The sequence below is a fragment of the Protopterus annectens genome, chromosome 4.part0 (assembly GCF_019279795.1).
Source record: "Protopterus annectens isolate FY-2018-M chromosome 4.part0, PAN1.0, whole genome shotgun sequence".
NCBI classification, from domain to species: Eukaryota; Metazoa; Chordata; order Ceratodontiformes; family Protopteridae; genus Protopterus; species Protopterus annectens.
The window spans coordinates 30,011,914-30,026,130 of NC_056733.1; positions in this window are offsets into that span (position 1 = coordinate 30,011,914).

Here is a 14,217-nt window from a genome sequence, read left to right on the forward strand (position 1 = left end):
TCCTACAAGGCCAGTTCTTTGCATTCCATTGCACCATCATCCATCATTCTGTATCCCTCACTCTCCATATTGACATTCGTTACCTTGTTCTTCCTTCCTTTCTTGGATGTGTCTCTTTCTCATCTTTTGTCCTCATTCCTTGTTTCCTACCAATCGTCTCTCTGCAATGTTCTTGCATTGTCAACTATTCTATCTCTGTACACTTCTAAATGCCTTTCTTGTGACTTTACATATTTTTCTATGCTTTGTTGCTACTTTGCTGTCTCATCATCTGGCATCCTGGCTTCCCTGTTGTCCCTTCTTCTCTAGATCCTGTCTGCAATTTTTGACTTACTTAGCCAGCTAACTTTCATCTCTAAACCACTGTGTTCATATTGAGGGTCCCATATGCTCCTGCAGACACCACACCCATTCTGACCTTTATAATCTCTTAGTAAACCCCTACCCCATATCCTAAACACCTTGTTCATATCTCTCATTCCACTGTCCTTCAACCTCCACTGTTGCAGCCCCCCTTCCCAGGATTTGGATCTACTCAATTTGCATTCATTTATTTACTTGTTGATTATAGTTTATAGTGTCCATAAACGCTTTTATTTCGCAAGTGTTTTCATTAGCTTGCTTTAGCAAATATCAGGCAAGTAAACGGATATCATGCGACAGACAAGCACTTTCCCTAATCTGCTTTAACAATATCTGTCCCCAAGGCAATAAAATAAGCACTATTAGTACTGTATTCCAAATAGTATGTCTCACATGCACCCATCTCTGAAGGTATATGAGTTTAAGTAGCAGACAAGTAATTAATACTTAATCCAACTAATATCAGATACCAGGCAAAAGCATTGGGTTTCCTTAGTCCTTTAAGTAAATTTTAGAAGTTAAGCAGTGAACCAAAAAATTAAGTTGAAATAATAACACACACACACACACACACACACACACACACACACACACACACACACACACACGCACACACACTGTTCTGCAAACACATGGTGGCTGTTTCCTACCTTACACAACAAACTTCAAAAGTTATAGAACTAAAAGCTAAAATAATATGGTTAGGTCACAGCAAACAGACTTGTAAAACAATAAGCATAAAATAATATGCCCAGTGATACATTTTCAAATGTTATATGTTAACCATAAAGCTGTACTGTTAACAAATGCAAGACACTGTAATGTGAATAACAAATCAAGAGATGTGGATCAGCAAATCTACTCTGAGAGTCAAGTTGTTAATATATAATTAATAATGAATTAATTAAAACAAAACGCAGACCCAGATGTCACAAACACTACTTTAATAAACGTTTAAATGCTTTTGTTCCAAATAACAAAGAACTTCATAAGAAACTAATACAAAACTACTTCCTGACATTTAAATACCTAAAAAGGCCCCCAAAACATAATCACCTAACTCAAAGGGATACATTCAAAACATCTTGTAGCAGTATCAGATTTAAAAATTAGAGAAGTAAAATACTGACACAATGTGTCTGAAAATGCACATACTAAATATATTTATGCAAATGATGCACATTAACTATAAATCATAAATTCAGCCTGCAAAGTCTACCAATATAAATCACTGCAAGGTTGTTAGCCATTAAGACACTAGAATCTAAATTACAAACCATACTTGTAAATAGTTATAAAATAACAGATCTAAACTGTGAATATTCAAATTTCAGTAATGGAAAGGGGAGGAGACATGGTATTTTTACATTGTGGGCCTCACCATTGCAGGAAATGACTAACTCACACCCTTTTTCTTACTATTTACCTGATTAGGTAATAATACATGTTCAAATGGAAGATCACCAAATCTTAATAAATAAGTAACTCAGAACTTAAAACTTAACAGACTCAGTTAATATATTTGTCATTCATTTATTAAATTAATTGACTAGCAGCTTCTTAGCAGAAGTTGTGAGACATCCCAGCTGCATCCTTTTCCTTTACAATAATTCTCTGTGTCACTGATGCGTGATTTTGTAACCACAACTGAAAAATCGTGTATCATGTGATGGGCATCTTTTCAGTGTGTCTCTTTTATTAAGGTTGAGTTTATAAGGAATAATACTTCTAGGTCCAAGGAAGAGGGCGATCATGTCATGTTGATATACCTCAGAATTGAGCTAGTTTGTGACATGCAAGTCAAGTAAGAAATTTGCTTATTCCTGCAAGTAGGCTATGCTAGACTAACCTAGCATCTTTTAAAAAAAGTCTAGTCCTCTGCATCATCAATTTCAGAAAAGATATTTTTTTCCACAGGTGCACAGATCAAAATCCCATGCCAACAACATTCCTGCAACTCTCTCTATATGTATATGCATGTGTATATGTATATGTACATTGATATCTATCTATATGATATGCACACACAACATAAATATATATCTATATATATATCTCTATATATATATCTCTATATATATATATATATATATATATATATATATATAGATAGATAGATATAGACAGACAGGGTTGTCGCTGGCATAATGGTTAAGCTTTTTATTTCAAGAGATACAGGATTTGGTTCTCACCGGGAATACTTGGCTAGGCTTTAAATGGCTCATGTGATCATTAACCTATTATGAATCGACAAAACTATGAAACTGTTTCAATGAAACTATATATATATATATATATATATATATACACACACACACACACACACACACACACACACACACACACACACACACACACACACACACACACACATATATCAAAATTCATAGCTTACACAACAGTGGGAGAAAGGTCCAGTTCCTTTACCCCACAGGTACACCATCTTGGACAAATACTCATGTACTGTCTGCTTGCAGTGGAAGTAAATTGTACTAAAGAACCAAATCCATTCTCTTAAACTAGTAAACAAATGTAATTTTCTACACAAGTATTTTTTCCCTCAAAATTAATATCAGTGAAATATACATGAACCAATTGCATAACTTGCACCTAACGTTCATGCTTTCTATTAGCTTTGCTATTGCATTAAACAGATTATATGTAAAATGTTATGTATTTATCAAATAGTTATTTATTAAAAAGCTTTTTTTCATTATGGGCTGTAGTGACATACTTCAGTCTGAGAGTGATAAAGCTTGTTTAGGTGCCTATCTGAACATATCTGCATTATAATATAATTAATTACAATCTGTTAATTTATCTATGATGGGATTACAGCTCCAAAATCAGATTATACTACAACACATAATTAATCTGTTAACTCGCCTATGATGGGAAGGACATTAGAAAAATGGTCAGTATGAACTATTAATGTCAGGGTCAAGCTATATTGTACTGTGTATCACAGTGAATACTGCTGAAACTCAGATAGGGCTGCCACCTTTTAAGATGCCCAAAATGGGACATTCCATACTCATACTCTTCATTTTGCAGGACAAAACATATACCCACAACCAATAAAAAAATACTTGTTTTCCCTTTGGTATCAAAATAATAGCTCTTTATACTGCCATTTTAGTTGTTCATGTTGTTTCATGTTTTATTGAAGGGGTGGCAGATGTAGCAATACAGTCTTCTGCAATACTTAGAGCAAAGTTCGAAATTACTTTTCCTCTAAAATATCACGTCCGTTGTTGGTTGTCATGATTTTTACAGAGGGCACATTTGCTCATATCAGCACTGTCCTGGGAAAAGAAGGACAGGAAATAACCTAATTTTAAACCTTAGCTGTGAAAGGGGGTGGGGAGCAACTTATTTCATATATTTCCAAAAAGGTATGTTTTCGTTGACTTTTAGCGATTACTTCAGGCACAGTACCATCTATTAAGCAAGAAAAAAATGAAATATATGTAACATAAAAGGACTGTGGTATAATGAATTGCAATGGTAACACCTACTACATAAAAGACAAATTGATTTAAAAGTGCAGACATAATGGAATGAGCATAGTCTGTAAGGCATAGATGAAAGACAGTGGATGGTTTCATCATGAGGACAAAAGGCCTTCTAGCCCACAGACGTTCACCCTGTTTTTAATTATACATACTGAATTTCTCATAAATAGCTCATAATTACTTTCTGACTGACCCTCAAATCATTGAATGCATAATCACAGCTGGAGGTTATTTTAGTAATTGATCACTCATTGATGGGGAAAGTACCAGCTAAAGTCTACTCTTAACACAGGCTGCATTAACTTCCATTTATGTCCTCCCAGTACACCACCCAGTAATGTCATTTAAAAAAAGAAAGTCTACACATTATCTCATGATGTGCAATAATGTATTTTGTCTGGAATTTTCCTTAAAGGAAAACATTAATACAGAGTTTGAAAAAGCATTGATAAACCTTTAAAAAATGAGGCACTGGAATGGCATGCATTGAAACAGCATACACTTAACAGGCTGTCATCACCGTCATTTGAGACTGTCTCCTGCTATGCATGTCAGAAGGCCTAAACTAAAAGTTAAGTCATAATCTTTAGTATAAGAAGAATTCAAAATAAGAGGTCAGATACATTTGCCAGTATGAAAAATGTTCAGTGCCATCCATATCTACCACATAGTTTCTGTTAATTTTTGGTAGCATTATCCAACGTCATGTCGCAGTAACAGCCATAGCTTGTATTCTGCAGATTATACTTTCCATAATAGTGCTTAAAAGGAATGCTGGTGCATATCTAATCCCTCCTCATCCTTGTATATTCATTTCATAAGTGGAAGATGAGAATACATACCAGTACTCCTTGATAAACAATATTAAGGATATAATAATGGAAGAAAAAATGTATGATACTATTAAGGGAAAAATATATATATTTATAGTTGATTTGTATTACAGATAGAGTTGTCACCTTTTCAAATGCCCAAAGTGGGACATTTTTTGTAGAAATGTCAGATTTTATAGGACAAAACATACTCGTGGCCAGTTCAAAGGACAGAGTTTCACTTTTTGCCAAAATAAAAGCTTGTTCTTGTAGCATTTGAGTGGCTTATGCTAATGTGTGTAACATTTAGACATTTCAGATTCTAAATAACTGTTTTATGCAACAATTAAAGAAAATTTAGGAAATATCTTTGTCCTAAAAGCTCAGGACATTAGTGATTTTTTCGATTTTTTTTGCAGCATACAACTGCCCAAACAGCAACTGTCCCTCACAAAGTGTGACAGGTGGCAACCCTAATTATAACGGTTACACATTAATTATATTCATTTTATATCTTTCTATTTTGGTACAGGAATGAATGCAGTAACATAAGTGAGCATGGTTGTGAGCCATATTGATGGAAGTTAAGAATGAGCAAGATCCCAGGGGTGGATGATAAAAGTTGATCATGCCAGATTGCTTATACTTCCTTCAGAATTAGTGGCTAGAGAAGTGGCTAAATTTAAGTAAATAAGTGTTTTACTAGATGTCAGCTGCATTTTTCACATGTCCAGTATGTCATCTTAAAAATTCAAAACATATTCGGTATACTCTAAAATGTACATGGGTTGATTACTTAAGTGGTTTGGGTAACTGATTAACGATATATTCTCCTTGTATGTTCACATCTTCATTGTGATCAGATATTTTAGAGCTTGGTATCAACTAAATGGTTAAGGCAATAATCTCTGGTTTTGGTCCTTTTTGTCAGAAACAAACTTAACAAAACCTCATTTCTTTGAGTTTGCCCCCTGCAAAGTGATACATCCTAAATCTTCCTGGAGGGGGCTGTGCCACTCCCAACTCCACATTTGGACACGCACATACACTTCCACTTACTTATATAAACATTTCCAAGGCTTTTTCCTCTTCTGGGAGATGAAAAAAACTCAGTGAAATGATAGACTCTTCCACTAATCTCTCTCTCTCTCTCTCTCTCTCTCTCTCTCTCTCTCTCTCTATCTATCTCTCTCTCTCTATGTTTCCTCCATATCTTCTGTGTCATAAATACACACATTGCCTTTCAGTCTTTAACTCTTGTTTTCCTCATCACTTTTTATTCCTTTCTTTTTCTTATCTTCATTTTTTCCTTCCGAAATAATGTGTATCCATTTGATTTTTCAAGATAGTAGGTAGCACCTGTCAGCTTTACATAAAGTTGTTTCTGTGATTTTTATAAGGTACAATACGCTGAAGCTTTCAATTGCATTTTACTCTTAATTATATGATAAATAGGGAGCTTCTCTCCTTTTGGATATGTACTAAAACAGGGCAATACTTGTCCAGATGACTTCACAGGTACCATGTGCACAAATATTGTATTTATTTCCCATGTTTACAGCATGAAATATAAGTACTTTCCTATAACAGACCTAACACACATAAACATATGTTGTATTTATTTATTTGACATTTGTTATCCAAGAAAGTCCAACTGGGTCAGGGACCCTTTTTCAGTTGAGGACCAGGAAGAAAAGCTTCAAAAATTAGCATTGACAAAAAGAAATAGTGCAGAGATAATTAAATGTACATGTGGGAGTGTAGTTTACAGTAAGTTACAAGGAAGACCTATCGACATGCAGATAGCTGTTATATATTTATACAATAATCTTCACAAACAAGAAATACAGAGATATAAGTTGATACAATTAATCTATTACACTCTTTTAGGTAGGCTGTACCTAAATTATTTCATTTATTTAGTTTGATGATAGCTGCAACGTTTGCTAGGTAGACTGTAAGTATACTTTTAAAACGAGGTTAAAAGGTTAGTTAGCTAATATATAGCAATAAGATTAGTAGCATATTTACAGGGAGAAATGGGGAAGCTTACAAACTGTAGTCATGTATCAAGGTCTTAGTCATGTATCAATAAATCTAGCTGCTATGTCCATTGTAGGGGGAGAGGGAAGAAAGCATAGCAGGATACAGTAGATTAAAAAAGGAAGGGAGAGCAGGGGTGGGAGAGGGATGAAGAGAATATAGAATTTTAAAAGGAGGGCAAAGGTAGGGATGGGGTAAGACTAGGGTAGCTAGGTCGTTGTGGTGCAGGGCCAGATATTTGTGTCTAGGTACTGTTTTTTTTAGTGTGAGTTTTAAATTATTGTGGTTTGTTATAGCTCTCATGTTTGCTGGTAAAGCATTCCAGAGTTTTGCTACAGTGTAGGAATACAGACACTGACCAGCTTTTTTGTTTGATCTGTATAGGGTTACTAGTGGATCTTTATCACAAGATCGAAACCTTAGGTAGTTGAATACCTAAAGGTCTATCTCTAAATATCAAAATGTAAAAATCGTGGACGGCCGTTTCCACACAGGGAAATACGTTGTTTGGCCGTTACGCAGATTTTGCCCTTTTTACAATGTAAAGCGATCTCAGAGTTGGTATATTTAGTTAGGAGGGGTGTGGGGGGCACAGCCCCCCACATCGGGGGATGTGGGAGGTGAAGCACCCCACTTGATTTCTGTTTAAAACTTTTTTTTTTTACTTTGGCTAACGGCATTGTTTCCCTGTGTGGAAATGGCTGTTTGTGATTTTTACATTTTGATATTTAGTGATCAGCCTTTAGGTATTCGACTGCCTAAGTTTTCGATCTCATAATATAGACCCTTACTAGTTGCTTGTCTTCAGATCAGAGGGTCCTGGTGGATATGTAGGTTTGGAGGAGTGGGGTAAGTGTTGGGCAGTTATTGGGTTGATATATGACTTTGTGTGCCATGTTGAGTTGTAAGTGGTCTAGCAGGAGTGGAAGTATGAGCCAGTTGAGGGCACCGAGAACTATGCAATGGTTTGTAATTACAGAAGGTTTGATAAGAAACAGTGGAAACTATTGAAGAAGCAATAAATTAGTCATCACTCCTTCAGCAATATCTACTTTTAGGTGATGTTATAAGAACCATACTAAAAATGAAATTAAACGCATTAATAAATAAAGTTAACTAAATTATGAATGTTATAAGAAAACATTTGAAATGGGGAATGCATCATTTATTATTAATTAATACAGTACAGATATTCATAACAATGGAAAGAATACCAGAAGAAAGGTATTACTACGTATCAAATAGCACTGGTGTTATAATAAAATAAAACAAAATCAGGCTGTTGTGACAATAAGCGTAGATTGTTGTTGTTAAAAATGAATGCTTTATTTGCATACTTGCATATGGCATTCATATACTTGTCTTGGTACTTTTGCTTGCTAGTAAAGGTAGCTACATACCCTGGATGGTGAGGGGGGGGGGTTATTAGCTAGACGAAACTTGAAGGGAAGTTTAAAAATACATGTAAGGTTTCACTACTTCATTACTGTAATTAATGAGTTCTGCGGTTGGGATACAGTATTGCTGAATCATTTTTCACCAGCTCTGCATACTTTGCAGGGAATGTGTAAGTAAAATGAATTTTTCAGTAGTTTGTACCATATCAGTAATTTCAATTTGTATGCATTAGTTTGACTTTAAGCATAATTTGTGACAGAGAGAAACACTCAATTATGTTTTACAATACAAAGGCAGTCAATAAATAGGTAGTGAATCTGACAACCTTGATTTATGGAGCATTCACCATGTCCAGAACATCCAGGGGAGGAGTTATCTAAAATGTAAATGAGACATTCAAACAGCAGAACTAACAATGCAGTTAATACAGTGTTTAATAAAGCTGCATTTTCACCTATGAGAAGCACCATGTAGCTGTCTCACTTAACTCTATGAGAGCATTAACATGTAGTCCAGAAGTTATTTATAGATCTAATGCCTTGCCTAGGTATTTTATCTTACAACATTTTAGGTATTTTACTTGAAGTAAAAGTGATTTGTAAGGCTGTTATATTACTCTGAAAGATTTTGTCACAAAATAGTCATTAATACATTACACTTGCCAAGGATCACTAAAAAATTGCTGTTTCTCAACCATATCTGCATATAGCCAAACTTTGTTACAACATACTGGGAAGTCAACTGAGGGAGTCTGGGTAGTAGAATATGTCTTCTTTGTACTTCCACATCTCATGTGTGTACAAAGGAAAACAGCAGTGTCCAAGTATAGATTCCTATAACATTCGATTTAGTTTGGTTGTACCAACACCAAGTAAGTATTTTGGCCCTGTTTCTTAGGTGAGTTATGGTGGCAGAATATATTTTAATGTACTGAATTTAACAGCAATGAAACTTGCATGTTGGTATTCATTATATAAATATAAAACCCAACTTCCACTACAAGGGGTAAACATATCCCCAGCCGAAAGTCCTTCACATCTACCTTACATAAATATGTATATCTATGCATTTATACCTATATCTGTATTTCTATCTATCTATCTATCTATCTATCTATCTATCTATCTATCTATCTATCTATCTATCTATCTATCTATGTGTGTGTGTGTACGTGTGTCCCCAGGATTCAGCAAGTTCTGCACAGTGTACAGGAATAGTGCAGGAGCTGCTGGAGGCAATATGGCCATCGAAAGATCCAGGAACAAGCTCCCGGGACGTGCATGAGCACTCCTGCACTATTCCTGCATGGACACAGCTCCTGTACACAAATTACCCCATTTGCAGGTGAAATCCATGCAAATGAGGTGAATTTGCAATCCAGGAAGCTGGCAGCTATCCATGTAGGACTAGTGTAATCTGCAGATATTTACGCGGTTAGTAACCAAGTACATTTCTGCAAACTGCAAATCAAAGCCATGACAGCTCCAAATAAGGAGTTTGTATAATGTGTAAAGCATGCCAATGGAAAAATATATGGCCACTGGCATGGAAAACAGTTGCAAGAATTAAAAAAAGAACTTTTTTTGGTGGATTTCGGCCATTTAAGCATGGGGAAGCGGCAGGCAAATGGGATCGGCTGGAAAATAACAGAAAAACCCTGAAAAAAGCTTCCCAGCAAAATCACAATTTTGCCATTAAAGTCAATGGCAGGCAGAAGACAACAAGGCCAGTGAATAGTGATTTCTAAGGGGGAAGGCTTAGTGTCAGACTTGTAGCTAGGCATTAGCAGGCAAGCCTATGCAAATGAGGGGAATGATACTGAATCTCAGATTTCCCCTCATGGCTAGCTTGCACCCAACCCTGTAGGTGCAGGAAGACCATGGTGCAAGTCTATGAGCTAGCTGTCATCATAGAGGAGTGCGTCAGGCATACTGTAAGGTTATTGGAGCCCTGTGGCTCAAGATTGCCCTTAGCTTAGCAGAGCTAAGCAAGGGGGTGTGTCTGAAGCTGCCAAACACTCTTTACATTGCTTAAAAAGGTGTGAGCGCCACGCACCGTGTTTAAAATGAAAAAAAAGTAAACCAGGAAATAACTCCATGCACATCTGAGCACTGTGTTCGAGTGGCGTGCCTCTGGGCTTAACAGGAAGGCAATTGGAAGGGAAAACAGCAGTAGGAAGGTAATCAAAAGGAACTAGCATAGCTGGCAGGTAAAATGTATCAGAATCAGCCAATTACACAGGCAGCAACCCAGCCCAGCCCAGCACACTACTATAAAGTATGCAAACACCTTTCCCTCTGGTATTTCCCACAAACTCTACACCACCGGTATACGCAAATGGGAAACTTTTACTTAACAAAAGCAACAAAATGATAGGGGGTGGATTAGCTCTCATAAATCAACATGTGGTAGAGGCTGAGGGTGTTGAGGATGAGAATGCTGACAACCAACCCACAGTGAAAAGATGGAGAAGAGTGTACAGACCCAGGGTAACCTACCAGGGGCTAAATGAGCTGGAGATAGTGGAGCACTATAAGGTGGACAGGGACCTCCTACAGCAAATTGTTGAGCTGTGCCGGCCATGCCTTACACACAGAACTAACAGAGGGGAACCAATCCCAGTGGATACCAAAGTATGTGTAGGTCCTAAGAATATTAGCCACAGGTACCTTCCAAAGGCCAACTGGGGATATCATGGGGATCTCACAGGCATCAGCATCCAGGGAACTCCACCAGTTCCTGGATGCCATGTCAGCACATGCAGTTGAACACATATATTTCCACAACACCCGTGAGGCTTTGACCAGCAATATGCGTCTCTTCCACCAAATAGCAGAATAATCTGAGGTAGTGGGTGCTATAGACTGCATGCACATACACAACAAAGCACCACCCAGTGAATGCGGTAGGGTCTACATCAACCGCAAGGCCATTAACTGTCAGGTTGTGTGTGATGCCCAGGGCATTATAATGAATATGTGTGCCGGCTGCCCTGGAAGCTATCAAAACCCCCCCATCTGGCATATGATGCAGCTGTACCAGAGATTTGCCAATGGGGACATCCTTTATGGCCACCTAGTGGGGGATGCTGTTTACACACTGGAGCAGTGGCTGATGACACCCATCAGAAATGCACACACACCCGAACAAGAACTCCAAAATGAGGCACACGCACAGACCAGAATCATAATAGAATGTGTGTTTGGGATGCTCAAGTCATGGTTCTGGTACCTAAACATATCCAGTGGAGCCTTGCAGTACTCACCAGTTACATGTACCCAGAATGTTATCGTATGTGCCATGTTACACAATATGACCCTACAGAAACAGCTGCAGCAGGAACAGCACAGGGCAAGGCCACACATCCCCCCCCCAACATTACCAAGTCCTGCAGAGCCACAGAGTGACTCGGAGGAACAACCTGAGCCTGCCCCAGTAGGCAGAAGGAGGCATGCCCAGTATGCCCTGGCCTTGGCAAAGAGGCAACGCATAGCACATACACTGACATGGTAGGAACCCAGGGAATGACACCTCTCTCTGACTCACACATACAATAAAAGGGATGCCAAACATGACACTAACTGTGCTTAACCATGTATAGGGAGTGTACTATGTGCATCCAACATAGTCAGCCCTCCAGCACCAACCTCAGTACTGGCACAGCCACAAGGTAAGTCACTCTCACTATCAATTGCTGAATGGAGTAGTATGTTTTGTTACTTGTATCTATGGTATGGATGTGAGCATTCAAGGGAATCGGGTGGCTGAATGGGATGCCAGCAGATAGTAGACACCTATATTAGCAGCATGAAATCTGTAACAAATACTGGTGTCACCATAGTAGCCAGTACTAGACAAGGTGACAAAACCCACTGCAGGAAATGTGGTGGGCCAGATGTGTGTCCATAGGACACACACATGCCAGTCAGGGAGGCTCACATACCCAACAACAGTTTCAGCCAGTAGGACAGGCATAGACAAACACAAAGAAAGACTGTGCTAAGGCCTCTGATTGATGGCTATGGAGAACAGCCCCCCTCCAGACCTACACAGAAAGACTACAGCAGGTCAGACAGTGGGATGTTAGTTCTGAAGTGTAAGAAGTCTGAAACTGAAATGTAGGTCAATAAATCCTAAGAACTGTAGTACACTGATATGCCTCTAGTCTGCATGATAGGTAAGAACACAGAATGAAATGAAGTACCAGAAATACAAGTACAGTCATAGAAAATGTGTACAGTTGTCATTCTGCCCCCCCCCCACCCCACAATCCTATGTAGAAATGTAGTAACATTTATGTGTAGGTATAATAACAGTGGAGCACAGATTACCTGAGCCGGACAAAGTAGCAGGATAGATTTTTGCACATGTATAATATGCAGGACTGTGTGTGTTAGGTTGGTGTGTGTTGTATATTCTGTGAGAGTGGTCAGCATGGATGCATGGTGGGTTTTGTCCTAGTGGCCATTGGCCAGTACTGCCCATGACAGGGCCGGGTTCTCACAACTGTAGTGCCAAACACAATGCATTCCAGCAAAACCCATTCCAACAGTAAGCCATAGTCATTGTTTGGATGTAATATCTGTCATCATGTGAAAGATGGACATGGCATGAATGTGGGTCCAGGCATACAAACAATACCCAGGTGGAAGTATCCTAGACAGACAGTGTATAAAATGTTACTGTCAAATGGACACACCTTTGGAATTGTACATACAGGTTAGCAGCACATTAGGTGGGTTTGTAGGATGGAATACCAATGTAATCTTGATAAACACTGGCAGGCCACAAAGGTCACAGGTATGAAGTATTGAGAAACTGCTGATGTCCCTGCACAAGCCAGCATAAGTGGAATGCCCCACATATATCTGTGAGTCAGCTGCAAGTAGCTTCCATAGAACACATGCACCCAGCTCACCCCACCATCTGCCACAGGTACCTCACATATCTTATCCCTGCTGTTGGGAATGAGTACAATATGACCCCCACCTCCATATGGAAATAGCCACAGAATGCAGCATGCTGAAGAGGTGTCCCATGCAGGTGTGTCCCTAGGTGTAAGCAGCATCCACACCACCTTGATCAATAATGACAGAAACTATTGACATTAACAACTTGCACACCCACCCTGTCACCCCAGGGGAATATAGTGGCTTCCAGCCTGGGATTGTAGGAGTGACACAATGCAACGGCCTGCTACAGATGGCCTGCATCACTACCAAATGCCCTACAGTCCTCTGTTAAAGGCCTGTGTCTCACCCATACTGCCAATGCATGTTATGTCATGGACTCCCAAATAATAATATAACACAGTCCACAGAACCCAAATGCAAGGCCATGTCGACAAATCCCAGTAACATGTCCACCATGTCCTACTGCATGAACTGTGGACCAACCCTTCACTTATCAGACCTGTACTCTTCACTTATCAGACCAATGATCGAGTACAATGCCCCATTCGGGATGTATCTCACCCGACATCTGCAGCAATTGGAGAGACCCCAAAAGTTCCTCACCAAAAGGATAAAGGGACTCCAAAATCTGTCATATGCTGCCAGATTGAAGAAACTCCAGCTCTATTCAGTCGCATACCGTCTGCTCAGAGGTGACATGTGCCTGACATACAAGTCCATGTCCAACCCGGAATTAATGGACATGCTCCACCTCAAAAAATCCAAATCCACCAAAACCACTAGAGCAAGCAACTTAAACCTTAGCACGGATATAAATAGGACGTGATGGAGGGATAGATTTATCACTCAGAGACTCCCAATGCTGTGGAATAAAATCCCGGTCCATGTGAGGCAGAGCACCTCGCTGGCTCTGTTCAAGAGAAATCTTGACCTGTGGATGGGAGATCGTAGGTTTACCCCCGGAATCATCTCTGTGTCACTGCTGGACAGAGACACAACAAACTAATGGGCACAGTATTTTTTCATACAAGGGGTAGCGTAAACCACAAAACTTTGGGCTAGGCTTATAAATGCCTTAGGGCAGATAGCCTAGTATAAACCAATGAACCTATGAACCTATGAACCCCAAAACACTGCTGGGATGATGTGATACCTATAGGGAACTTATCAGAT